The following is a 13,315-nucleotide window of genomic DNA, read 5'->3' as shown; positions in this document are numbered from 1 at the left end:
TGCTTGCACCTTTCAATACACTATGGTTTAGACGTGATTTTTATTCTAAATAAGACATCCATATTGCCTGAGAGAGGAAAATGTCTTTGTCTCCTTCTGTCTAAACTGCACGTGGTTATTTGTAATACTAGCTGCTTTCTCCTTCAGACTAGCATAATCTGATAAATGCTTCAGTAATGCTGTTATTCTTGTCCGACTCTGAGCTGAAAATACATTGCGATCTGAAGCCAACAAACGTATATACACTGTCAAAAAAAGTGTACCTTTTAAGGTACAAGTGGCCGTCACTGGGGTGGTACCCTTTAGGGTACATTTTTGTACCTCTAAGTCAGGGGTGGGCAAGTTCGGTCCTAGAGAGCTGATGTCCTGCAGAGTTTAGCTCCAACCCTACTAAGCCACCACAGTATAAAACTCATGGCTCCCAGCATGCATTGCAGCATTAAGTATGTCACCATTGTTGAGATTCATCTGCTGATTCTTGATATCTGTGTGCGTCTAAACTTTTTCCCACCCTGGAATGTATTTAAATTCAGAATGTCTGATCTGTGGCAAGAAAGTATTGTTGGTGAATATTATTTATTAACATTTTTAGTCAGTGATGAGTTTAGTCAAACATTTTTCTTCATGACAATTTTTGTTTATAGCTTCTTTTGATTTGAACATATGTGTTTTGTTAACACTCTATCAAAAACCACAAACTCACATAAAAAGCCAAGTTAAACTGCCCAACTAAAGGAAACACTGATCACCATAATGGTGACCAAACATTTTCAATAAAACATCAACATCTAAACCTCTGTTAATTCTCAATAAGAGCTTCTATAGATGTATTTCAGGGTTAGAGCCAAACTCTGCAGGACAGTGACTCACTAGGACCGAACTTGCCTACCCTAAGTAGAGGAAAACAATGGTATAATTGTACCCCAAGGACCAATTTTGTACCTTTTTAAAGGTGCAGTTATACGTTTTGTTCCCCAAGGAACAAAATTGTACCTCCACTGTACCTTTTTGTCTGAGAGTGTACAGTATCACAGCAATGCAAGGTTGCTGTGGAAATAGGTTGATGATAAGTAGGGTCATTTGATTACCTGTATTGTGGGTATATTACTTTCAGGTTAAAAGTCTTTCCAAACCTGTAAGACTTTTGTTCATCTTCAGAACACAAATGAAGATCTTTTTGATGTAATCTGAGCGCTTTCTGTCCCTCCTTTGACAGCTACGCAACTGACACTTTCAAGCTTCAAAAAGTTCAAAGAGATCGTAAAACGAATCCAAATGAATTGAGCGGTTTAGTCCAAAATTTCTGAAGAGACTTGACCGCATTATATGATCCCTTTTATTCACATATAAACATTGATCAGCGAACTTTAAGACCCTCTGTGGTGAAAATCAAGTTTTTAATGTTGTTTATATGTCTATGTGGTGCTTTTAATTATCTGTTAAGACAAACCGTGTGCAAATTCATAAGTCAACACCATTGCTGATGCAGAGTATTTTCTACTTAAAGGAACACTCCACTATTTTTGAAAATAGACTCATTTTCCAACTCTCCTAGAGTTAAACAGTTGAGTTTTTCCGTTTTCGAATCCTTTCAGCAGATCTCCGGCTCTTGCACTTTTAGCATAGCTTAGCATAGATCATTGAATCTGATTAGACCGTTAGCATCTCGCTCAAAAATATTCTATATTCTGTTTCGATATTCTATTTAAAACTTGGCTCTTCTGTAGTTACATCGTGTACGAAGACTGACGGAAAATGAAAAGTTGTGATTTTCTAGGCCGATATGGTTAGGAACTATACTCTCATTCCTGCGTATTAATCAAGGAACTTTGCTGCCGTTCCATGGATGGAGCAGGTGCAATGATATTACTCAGCGCCTGAAAATAGTCCCCAGCTAGGTAACTTCCAATGTGACCAGCACTAAGTTTGTGTAGTTGCAGGTATTCCGGTTCAAATAGATACGGTTCAGGATCTGCACCAAAGTAAATATCCTCTGAATCATCTCTCACAAATGTCTCCATGGTTACAAGGCATGCTCTCTGTGCAAGCAGGTTTTCACGTTGGTTATGTTGACGGAGGTTAGCCTATTTTCAGAGTAGGAAAAATATCGAAACTTTTTGGTCATTTTTTTAGCAAGATGCTAACGGTCTAATCAGATTCAATGATGCTAAGCTATGTTAAAAGTGCTACCTCCAGACCCGGAGATCAGCTGAATGGATTTGAAAACAGTAACTCAACTGTTTAACTCTAGGGGAGTTGGAACTTGAGTCTATTTTCAAAAATAGTTGCGTGTTCCTATAAACATGCAGTGAAAAAAAAGACAATTACGAAAACGCTGTTTGAAATCGTCTGTGTTTCTTACGTCACAAACTACCTTGTAACCAATCAATTCAACATGCTGGCGGGCTTTAGCATATCATCAGAGCTGTCGCTCGGTGACAATCACAGGGGCCCTCCTAAATTGAGTAATTATGCTTTATTCCCCTACTGTTATGAATCACTACAGTATATATGCTACAGCGTCAGCTTGTATACCTGAGAGTTTAATGAAAACTACAAAAACTTCTCCAAATATCTCCTGTCTCTCCTCTCTATGAAAATGTTTTAATCCGAGGGCAGCAACAAACCGCAAGTCCCACCAGCTAGTGAAAGCGAGACTGACTGAAAATGTTGGGAAAAAATCTGGATACCAGTAACGTAATGAAAAGGAGAGTGTGGCCAGGAGCTACTTAATCAGTCTTAATTTGCTACGTCCGAAAACCTAGGCAGCTAACTCGTTGCCTCGCGTTTGTGCATGAAGGTACCTCATGAAACTTCCTCATGAGATTTCGGACAGACTTCTGAGGCAGCCTAACTGTTTAATGATCTACAGCAAAATAGAGAGAGCTTTGGTGAGAACTAAACAAATATTGAATTACTACATTAGTAATTTCTCGCTAGAAATGACATCAGAAGTGGAAAATGTTGGTTAAAAACATACATTACACACAAACTGACCAGCAAACGCAACTTTTGGATGCCATCTTTTTTCAGTAATGCTGATCTCAGGAGACAGGTGGTGAAGCTAACATTAGATTTGGACGGGCCTTGATGCCTTCCTACATTGAAATGTGTCCTCCGAATTTTCCAGGTTTCAGACGCAGCCAATGTGATGGGATGCTGGTACGATTACATGCTCAAAGTCCCCATCTTTTGCACTATTATATAGTTTGTTGGTTTGTATAACATGCATAAAAATGTATATTTTCCTGTCAAAAGGATTACAGACCTGCTGACTGTGATGTGAAACGTTTAATGCAACACTATGCAACTTTTGGCACTCTAGCGTTTAAACAAAACTGCTTGCGTTTTGCGGAAGAACATTGTAGCCAGAGCTACTTCTCTCTGTTTATGTCTATGGCAAGTCACTCAGGTACTGTACTACTCCGCAGCGGTGTGACCCGAATCGGACTAAAATAGTCCCAATATAAACACTTATTATAAGTGTACCACAGTGATTCAGGATAAGACAAAAACAGATTGGAAACAGTTTGGAACATGGATTGATGTACTCACTCATTATATAATTTTAACATAATTATTTAAATTTTGAGCACACAAAAGTTACATTGTTCAGCTTAAAGATATCAATACTGTATATTGTCAAGATATTATACACTGTAAAAAAATCAGGTCTCCAATTGAAAATTTTCTAGTGACTCATCACATCTAAATTTTTTAGTTGGCCAAATTGAATTTCTGTGAATTAAATTGCATCAATTCACAGAAATTCAATTTGGCCAACTGAAAAATTTAGATGTGACTAGAAAATGTTCAATTGGAGACCTGAATTTTTTTTACAGTGTACAAATACAACTCACTGCTCTTGAAGGATACATTTCTTTAATGAAATATTATGCAGAAACATTAGACTGCATTCATTAATTTCTGAATGTTTACCTCAGCTGTTTTCTTTTGATTTTATATATATTGCTGGTGGGCCTACTTTTTATATTTTAATTATTTTATTAGTTTGTCTTGAATAATTGCTTGATGACTTGCAATGTTTCACAAGAAGTTATTAATCGCTTATTGCCATTTTGATGTAATATTTATACTTTGTTTATAAATTAATATAAAAGCAATATTTATATGCTATTTATATGCCCATATCTTATACCGTGTATGATACGACTCGAGGGCGGTGGGGGCCCACATCAGTGTTTTTTCAGGGGGCCAAGATTTCCCTAGCTACGGCCTTGCATATCATTAACTATTTTCTGAAGTAGGTGAGTCTCAAGAGAAGCCAGGTTATCCAGGTTTTGGAGGCGGGACTCATTTGCATATTCATACATCCGCATATTCTAAATGAAGCAAGGGTGTAGAGTTACATTCAAGCTATTTTAAGGCATGAATAAAAAAAGTCACAGGAAAAATTTGTAATATGTAATTTTGTTTATGATGTATGTAATACAAATGCATCACGATTTAGCAAGTGTTTACAGACAATATAAGATGTAAATAGCGATAACGTTATGGGGGATGTTCATTTTATTATTAACTTGTGTCAACTTCGCTCAAATAGCGTGCTTGCCAGCTTGACTGTCTCATTAAAAAAGAACCGGCTCATTAGAGTCATTTGTTCACAAATTGAACATCACAGCTCTCACTGTGTTCATAACTAAACCACAGCTCACAAGATGATAACAGACAAACACAAATGCATATGAATGCACACAAGCTTGTACCGACTGTCTAGAATGTAAATTATTGTCACAAAGTGTTCCTTTTTGTCGCATTTCTGAACATTTTAGTCGCAGTCAGGAGCTCTGGACATATTGTTTGTGTGTGGGAGAGAGATTGCAAACGGGATGTTGTCTCTTAATCATTCTTAAGAGCTTGATGCATTAGCTTCTGATCTCTAAGCAATGCATCACGTCATTTCGTTAATTAGTAATGTTTACAAGATTCCACAATTCACGGACCTAATGTACACTCACACACCCACATGAAAATTAGCACTTCAGTTGTACATCTTAACACATAATGTGCAGTTTGGAGGCAGGGCTGGCTGTTAGCGCGGTCTCCGCCTCCACATATTAGCTAAGAGTGTTGTTGGACCTGCTGTAGACCCTCGGGCCAGCCCGTTATCGCCCTCTCTGACCTGCCTGTCTGGCAGGATCCCTCTATGCCTCCCACTCACCCTCTCTGGGTACCCCGTCTGCCTCTCTCTCTCTCTCTCTCTCTCCTGCCCGTGAGCAGGTTTAATAACAGAGGCTATCCTGATCTCTGTGGGGGTCCAGACACCAGACTAATGTAGTGAGACAGGGAGAGGGGCGGCGTGTTGCATACTATATGAGCTACATACAGTCTTCATAAATACAGACACACACAGGCGGTCATGTGCAACGGTCAGGCAAAATATTTACACATTTATGCAGATTAAATATGGGGTCACGCAAACACACATGTTTGTGCAACTCTATTGTTTTTGCCTTCTGTAGAGTGTCATATTCTCCATTTGAGCGCAGGGGTCAGAGTTCACTACCCATCACCCCATCCACATGCAGGCCCCTGGGGCCTGATGGTAATTAATTAGATGTGATCTGATAATCTACTGTTTGTGGCTCTTAAAACAAACCTGGGCCTGTAGTCAAACAGACTAATTAATATAATCCCTATCATGTGATCGCCTCTAGAGGTGCATGCTGGGCCGTTTCTTTCAGATGGCACAGATGGTTTGAAATGGTATTGAAACAAGAAACACATTTTAAGTTGTTGGAGATTGTAGGGTATCCATATATGTTTTTAATGTTCTACTAAGCTTTGTACCGCTATTAAGCGATGCTATTTCTTTCCTAAGTGAATAGATGTATGATTTTTGCCTGGCAGTTGATCAAATGAAGGAAAAACAATCCTACAAACTTGGAACTGGAATGGATCGAAGACCCATATTTTGTAACCAGAATGTAATTTGCCATGGTGTTATTGTTAACTAAAACGGAAACTATTAAAATATGTTTTGTTAATTCAAATAAAGCTGAAATAAAATATAAAATAAACTTAAAAAAACGAAAAAAATAAAATAAAATCGAAACAAAAAAATGGCAAATGTTGCCTTAGCAAATAACTGAAATAAAATGTTTAATTAATAAAATTACTAAAACGAAAATTAAAAAATATATATATATATAAAACTGAAAATAGAAAAATATAAGCTAATAAATACTATAATTGTATATAAATAATACAAAAATAACACTGCCATCCACACATTTTTATGCAAGTTTTGGAATATTGCATGGAAACACCAAGGTATAAATAAAATGTACAAACTGTACATAAAGGAAATATGCTCACTTAAGATAGATAAAAAAAATTTCCTAAGGAGACTTAAGCTGCTTTTTCACTGTCAGGCCAAACCGTTCTCATTGCTTAACTGCTCCATTCCATGCCAATCCGGCCCAGCATACGGATACGGTTTCATTCTCCACTGTCGGACTGATATAACAGGGCGCTTTGGAATGTAATACAACATCAAAACATCGAAGTAAATAATACAATAGATATTGTGTAGACACCATATCTATATAATAGTAGTAATGCGGCACCTGAACACAGAGACCTCAATTCTTGGTACACGATACACAATGACAGTAACATTCGATGGATCGATTAGAGCATGAATATGTCATTTTGAGTAGAACATGAACTTCAGAAGTCACAAAATCGCAAGTTACTAAACCTAACAATAAAAGCGATGATAAAACGGTGTACAGCTGGAAAACAGCAACAACAACAAAAATCGACCTTATTAATTTTTCATGCCCCGGTGCATGATGGGAACACCAGTATTAGAAAAGTTGAGTAGGTTTTACTTCATTTTATATAGTTGATATTTACACTTTAATTTCTACATGCTTGATTTGAGTACTAATATAGCATTTTATTAGCCTGACGACGTCATACTCAATTCTAGTCAGAATATGAGTCTGATACTGCTCCATTGGGCTGTGATTATGGGGCGTGTTTCAACCGAACCAGGAAAGACCACAATTGGATAGACCTACAACCAATCAGAGCAACGGAGCGACGCATAGTTGTCAACAGAACTCAACTGCATGAATGCTGGAAGAAGAAGATGATGAGTGTAAACGATCTTTGCCGGTGTTGTAAAAAAGCATCGTATCAAAACAGGGCAAATACATTAAAGATAATGAGCAAATATGACTATATGTCCAGGTGGAAACTGTCAAAACGACAGAAAAACACATGCATCATTTTCAATGTCAACAGTAAGAATAAGCCAATTTAAGTTGAAAAAGTGCCCAATATAAGAGATCGGAAGAAGCAATGTAAATAACAGGTATTCACACACGGAGTACTTACCAACACGATCATCGTTTCTGAGAGAAATAGTAAAAGTGAATGCATACGAACAAGTTCTCCGTTTAGGATTAGAACGAATTCAACCCAAGCGCTCTTTGGTGACGTGAATGCTTACGTTACTGTTGATCATCTGTCCATCATCGTATAAAGCCCGCCCTGACAATTTCATTGGTCCAAACAGCTCTTGTTCGAGCATAGTTGCTCCACAACGGATCAAGTCCAGACCGAACTTCCCGAACTCAAATGTTGTGGGCAGAGCTAAATTTGGCTGGCATCCAGGCTAGAATTTTATACTTAGATTTTTTTTATTTTTTATTCTTGCCTGAACTTTTTCATGTAGAAATTACATTTGTTTTCTGTAGTATTTACTTCATCACGGAATCATTTTTATCAGTGCAGACATGCTCTGGTGAGCTCTTTTGACTTGGGCCAGTAAGTAACCACCTAGCAACCGTGTAGCAATGCGCTAACAATAGGGCTGTACGATTAATCGAAAAATAACCAAAACCGACATTCAGAACCTCTAACCGACGTATTTTTCCCATGTCGGTTATTTCGGTTTTCACGTGACTCCGCCCCGTCAGTCACATCAAGTGCAGTTTGCAGGCACACAGAGATGCAGGAGCAGTATCTGTGTTTATAGATGCCCAGAATCACTATAGTAACTGCATGTTTTACACAGTTTATATACAGGTCAGTCAATCGCCGTTCTTATAGCCTATACGCGCTGCCACCGACACACACACACGCATACAGACGGTGCGCGCAAGCCGCGAAGCCAGATCGCTTTCACTTTCGTGCTCATAAAGTTTGTCAAGTACATGCGTTTAAAGGCTTGCCAGTTTCAACATTTAAAGCGATTGTGCACTATTCAAAAACAATCTTTCTGTGACAGAGAGTCGAGCTGTGTCGCGTCTCTGACAACGTGCGCGCCCTGAAGGCAGACCTCTTTCACCTGCGTCCTCACAAAGCTTTGTCATTTGTATGTGTTTTAAGCCCTGCCAGTTTGAACATTAAAGCGAGTTTCGACCATCAGATGTGTATTATGTTGAACTAATGCCTGATAAATTGTGACAAACGAACACTCATGCAGTAGCTCGCACATCACGTGAAGATCGCGCGCAGAGAGTAGCGCAGAAACGCAGTGTCAACGCTGTCCTGTGACTAAAGTAAAGTCACTAAAGTAGCTTAGAAACTCAACCGTTATAGCATATATTTTAATACCTTTGAAGTAAGTAGGCTACAAACCACAGCTTCAAAATGAATAGAGACGGTATGAGTAATTCACACACACAATAACTCTCTCATTAATGCATTCAAATAAATGTAATGTAGGCCTACTGTGTCAATTTATCTGTAGCTATCTGATGTACAACAAACAGAAATCTGCCCCATAGACAATAACTGCTGAAAGAGAACTGTTTCCTTAAAGTGTTTTAAAATCACAAAGAAATGCACTTTTTCATTAGAAAAAAAAATTCCACCTTTAATAGTAGAACATATTTACAGTACAAACCTTATCAGGAACTTACTCAAAAACCTTACGAGGGCAAAAAAAAAAAAAAAAAGCAAAATAATCGTTCATTAATCGTAACCGAGGTAAAATGTTCAATTAATCGAGGTTTTTATTTTTGGATAAATCGTTACAGCCCTAGCTAACAACCACTCAGAACACCCCGAAATCTTCAGAAAATGTAACAATCTAGAATGTTGGCCATTAGGCTATAGAGTTAAATGAGCGCAATGCAAAAAACAGGCACACAGTTCAATGTTAGTCAGCAGACTGAGGGGAAGGTGTTGATGGCTTCCTGCTACTTCTACTCCCAGCAGGCTGTGCTCTCATAATCACAAAAAAGAGCATGAAGACCCACGCTCAAAACCCCTGCTGCAGTTTAAAAATAACCAAAAACATTCTCTCTGCTGACGCATGTTACCTCCCACCAGATTCCAGTCAGGAGGGCCCGCTGTTCTCTGTTACCTGCTCGGCTAAAACAAGTCTTGTTTTTTTCCCCCTTTTCTAGTCAGATATGTCAGCTGTGATTGTTTGGATCTTCTGAACAGTGAATATAATGTGTGGGGAGAGAGGCTTTGATTAATCTGCCTTTTAATCTGATTCCATCTCGTGACCCTTGACCTATTGCAAGTGCCTTGGACAGATTTATTGTTTGTTCATCCATCCATTTCTGCCACTCGGTTTTTATTATGATCTGGTTTCTTCTGTGCCAAACCTTATTATTGCTCGATATAAACATTCAGCAATCGATGTCATATTGAGAACAATGAAAATAATAAATCTCACATTGATTTATGGGGATCAATTGTATAAATGAGGTCACAGTGATGCGATACTGGTAGAACAGATGGTGAATAACAGCGAGGCGCTTTGTATCTCCTTGAGTTCATTTATAGTAACAGGGAACGGTATTTTATGCCAGTGATAAACCTGCACTGCAGTGCATACAGTAGATCTTTCTAAATTTAGTAGACAAATGGTGGGTTTTTGTGAAGTTGTGAGGAGGAGAGTCACTTTCTTTATTAGGCCAGTCGACAGGAGGAATTTGATAGGGTGGAGATGAAAGCAGCACGTCTCAGTTTGTCTATAGTTTCAGTCTTTAGCACACCATATATAAATGTGGTTTGGGAAGCAAAATGAGGTCCTCTTTCTATATTCAGTTTCAGTTTATTTCATTTGTGTGTGTGTGTGTGTGTGTGTGTGTGTGTGTGTGTGTGTGTGTGTGTGTGTGTGTGTGTGTGTGTGTGTGTGTGTGTGTGTGTGTGTGTGTGTGTGTGTGTGTGTGTGTATATATATATATATATATATATATATATATATATATATATATATATATATATATATATATAAATAATATAAATGTAATATATATAAATGACTAATACTATTATAATGATTAATACCAGTATATCATATTCGTACTGTACCGGTTTGGAAACATTACTATTTTATTACTCTTATGCTCATCAAGCCTGCATTTATTTGATCAAAAATACAGAAAAAAACAGTAATATTGTGAAATATTATTACAATTTAAAATAACGGTTTTCCATTTTAATATACTTTCAAATAGAATTTATTTCTTTGATGCAAAGCTGAATTTTCAGCATCATTACTCCAGTCTTCAGTGTCACATGATCCTTCAGAAATCATATCTCAGGGCTCCAGACTAACTTTTTTCACTAGGAGCACAGTGGCCCCCAACTGAAAATTTTAGGGGCACAACCAGAAATTTTAGGGGCGCACACCGTAAATCAACATGCTAACCAAATCTACTAATTTCCACTGTATTACTAATAGGGATCTGTATCGTTAAGGTTTTAATGGTATTACTACTCTTACCGATACTGCTTATCGATCCGGTACTTTAACAGTATTCTTACCGGTTCTTTTTTATTATACTTTTTTTTTTTTTTTTTTATAAAAAAAAAAACATAATTAAGAACATAATTAACATGGCTTTATAATCTGAAAAGTAAAATATCTATAGCAAAAGAAACCGCAAAGTTTGAACAAAATATAAAACATCTATTTGTAAATGGACCAGTGTGCAGGCATTCGGAAGGTCTGCTAACATTAATATTACAGTAAAGAACAAACCTGCAAAGAAATCTAATACAGTAATGAAATGTAAAATAACACTGCATAGTTTTCACTGTATAAATTGATAGATTAATGCTTATAAAAGCTAAAGTTATTAATTCAAGAGATGTGAATATTTTCTATTTGCCTTTTGTTCGATTCGAATTAATGGCTCAATCGTCAGCAGGTTTATTAGACGCTGCCCCTTTAAGACCGATTGAATGTATAACTAATATCATATTCTCCTATTTCTCCAAACTATTTATGCCCATTTAAGATATAAACTGTTAAAATAACTACTCTCCAATCCGGTCATTTTGACACCGGCTATTTGTTGTTTATTTGATGGTTTAGACGCGCACACGAAGCCTAAAATATTAAGTGCAAGTCGGTCCATTTCGCAGCACACACACATAAGCCGCCTTGAAGTTGGAAACAGCGTCTCTTGCGCGGATTATTGTGCATTTAATAGCTCTTTATTATCAAACACATTCCACAGTTTAGCAACAGTAGAGACTGCAGTTTACAACAATCACTGAATCTGACGTTTAGTTTAGGTTTAACAAGAAATGACAGCGCAAGGCTGTGAAGGGAAGGATGTCGCGCTCGACTGAACACGGCTATAGGAATAGTTTTACCTCATTCCATCTTTTTATAATTCTTGGAAGCCAAAATCGAAAATAAAATTAGATTAATATCACAGCACATCCCTAAAGTTTAAGCAGACTAAACTTTTGTTTAGTTCTTGGCCATCGTCACTCATTAAAGCTGACTGTGGTGTTGTGTTCGCGTAGCTCCACGTGACATAGCTCGTTCGCTTTCTCTCTCTTCTGGATTGCGAAATGCATCACGGACAAATGGTTTAATATTCTCTCATATAGAAACGGCTGGCAAAGATAGAATTTGCCAGACATAACGTCTATCAATTATAATTAGTAAGTGTATTTTCTTAATTTCTCCAGTACCGACAGCAGGCAAATTTACAGGTCGCACATGTGCGACTGGATGTAAAATTCAGTTGCACACTCTCAAATTTTAGTCGCAAAATGCGACCATTTGGTCGCACTCTGGAGCCCTGTATCTAATATGCTGATTTGATGCTCAGTTACTATCAATGTTGGAAACAGTTGTGCTGCTTAATATTTTTTTGGACCTTTGATACGTTTTTCAGGATTAATTGATGAAGTTAAAAGGAACAGCATTTATTCAAAATAGAAATCTAAGTCTTTATAAGTATTTACTGTCACTTTTTATCAATTTAACACATCCTTGCTGTATAAAATAAGGAATTTCTTTCAAAAAAATAAAAAAAAATACTGACCTTTTAAAGACATTAAAAAACATTAAAAATAGTAATGTTACCACCAAAAAATGTGTGTGTGTGTATACACTCACCTAAAGGATTATTAGGAACACCATACTAATACTGTGTTTGACCCCCTTTCGCCTTCAGAACTGCCTTAATTCTACGTGGCATTGATTCAATAAGGTGCTAAAAGCATTCTTTAGAAATGTTGGCCCATATTGATAGGATAGCATCTTGCAGTTGATGGAGATTTGTGGGATGCACATCCAGGGCACGAAGCTCCCGTTCCACCACATCCCAAAGATGCTCTATTGGGGTGAGATCTGGTGACTGTGGGGGCCATTTTAGTCCAGTGAACTCATTGTCATGTTCAAGAAACTAATTTGAAATGATTCGAGCTTTGTGACATGGTGCATTATCCTGCTGGAAGTAGCCATCAGAGGATGGGTACATGGTGGTCATAAAGGGATGGACATGGTCAGAAACAATGCTCAGGTAGGCCATGGCATTTAAACGATGCCCAATTGGCACAAAGGGGCCTAAAGTGTGCCAAGAAAACATCCCCCACACCATTACACCACCACCACCAGCCTGCACAGTGGTAACAAGGCATGATGGATCCATGTTCTCATTCTGTTTACGCCAAATTCTGACTCTACCATCTGAATGTCTCAACAGAAATCGAGACTCATCAGACCAGGCAACATTTTTCCAGTCTTCAAATGTCCAATTTTGGTGAGCTCGTGCAAATTGTAGCCTCTTTTTCCTATTTGTAGTGGAGATGAGTGGTACCCGGGGGGGTCTTCTGCTGTTGTAGCCCATCCGCCTCAAGGTTGTGCGTGTTGTGGCTTCACAAATGCTTTGCTGCATACCTCGGTTGTAACGAGTGGTTATTTCAGTAAAAGTTGCTCTTCTATCAGCTTGAATCAGTCGCCCCATTCTCCTCTGACCTCTAGCATCATCAAGGTATTCTCGCCCACAGGACTGCCGCATACTGGATGTTTTTCCCTTTTCACACCATTCTTTGTAAACCCTAGAAATGGTTG

At 37.9% G+C, this 13,315-nt stretch overlaps 1 protein-coding gene across 1 annotated transcript in view; it reads left to right on the top strand.

Moving 5' to 3' along the window:
- pard6a (par-6 family cell polarity regulator alpha) overlaps positions 1-13,315 on the top strand; it is a 45,971-nt gene that overhangs the window by 28,536 nt on the left and 4,120 nt on the right. The window lies entirely within an intron of this gene.

The sequence above is a fragment of the Gobio gobio genome (genome assembly GCF_949357685.1).
Source record: "Gobio gobio genome assembly, chromosome: 9".
NCBI classification, from domain to species: domain Eukaryota; kingdom Metazoa; phylum Chordata; class Actinopteri; order Cypriniformes; family Gobionidae; genus Gobio; species Gobio gobio.
The sequence above is the reverse complement of the archived record's forward strand: the minus strand, read 5'-3'. Positions and strand labels throughout refer to the sequence as shown.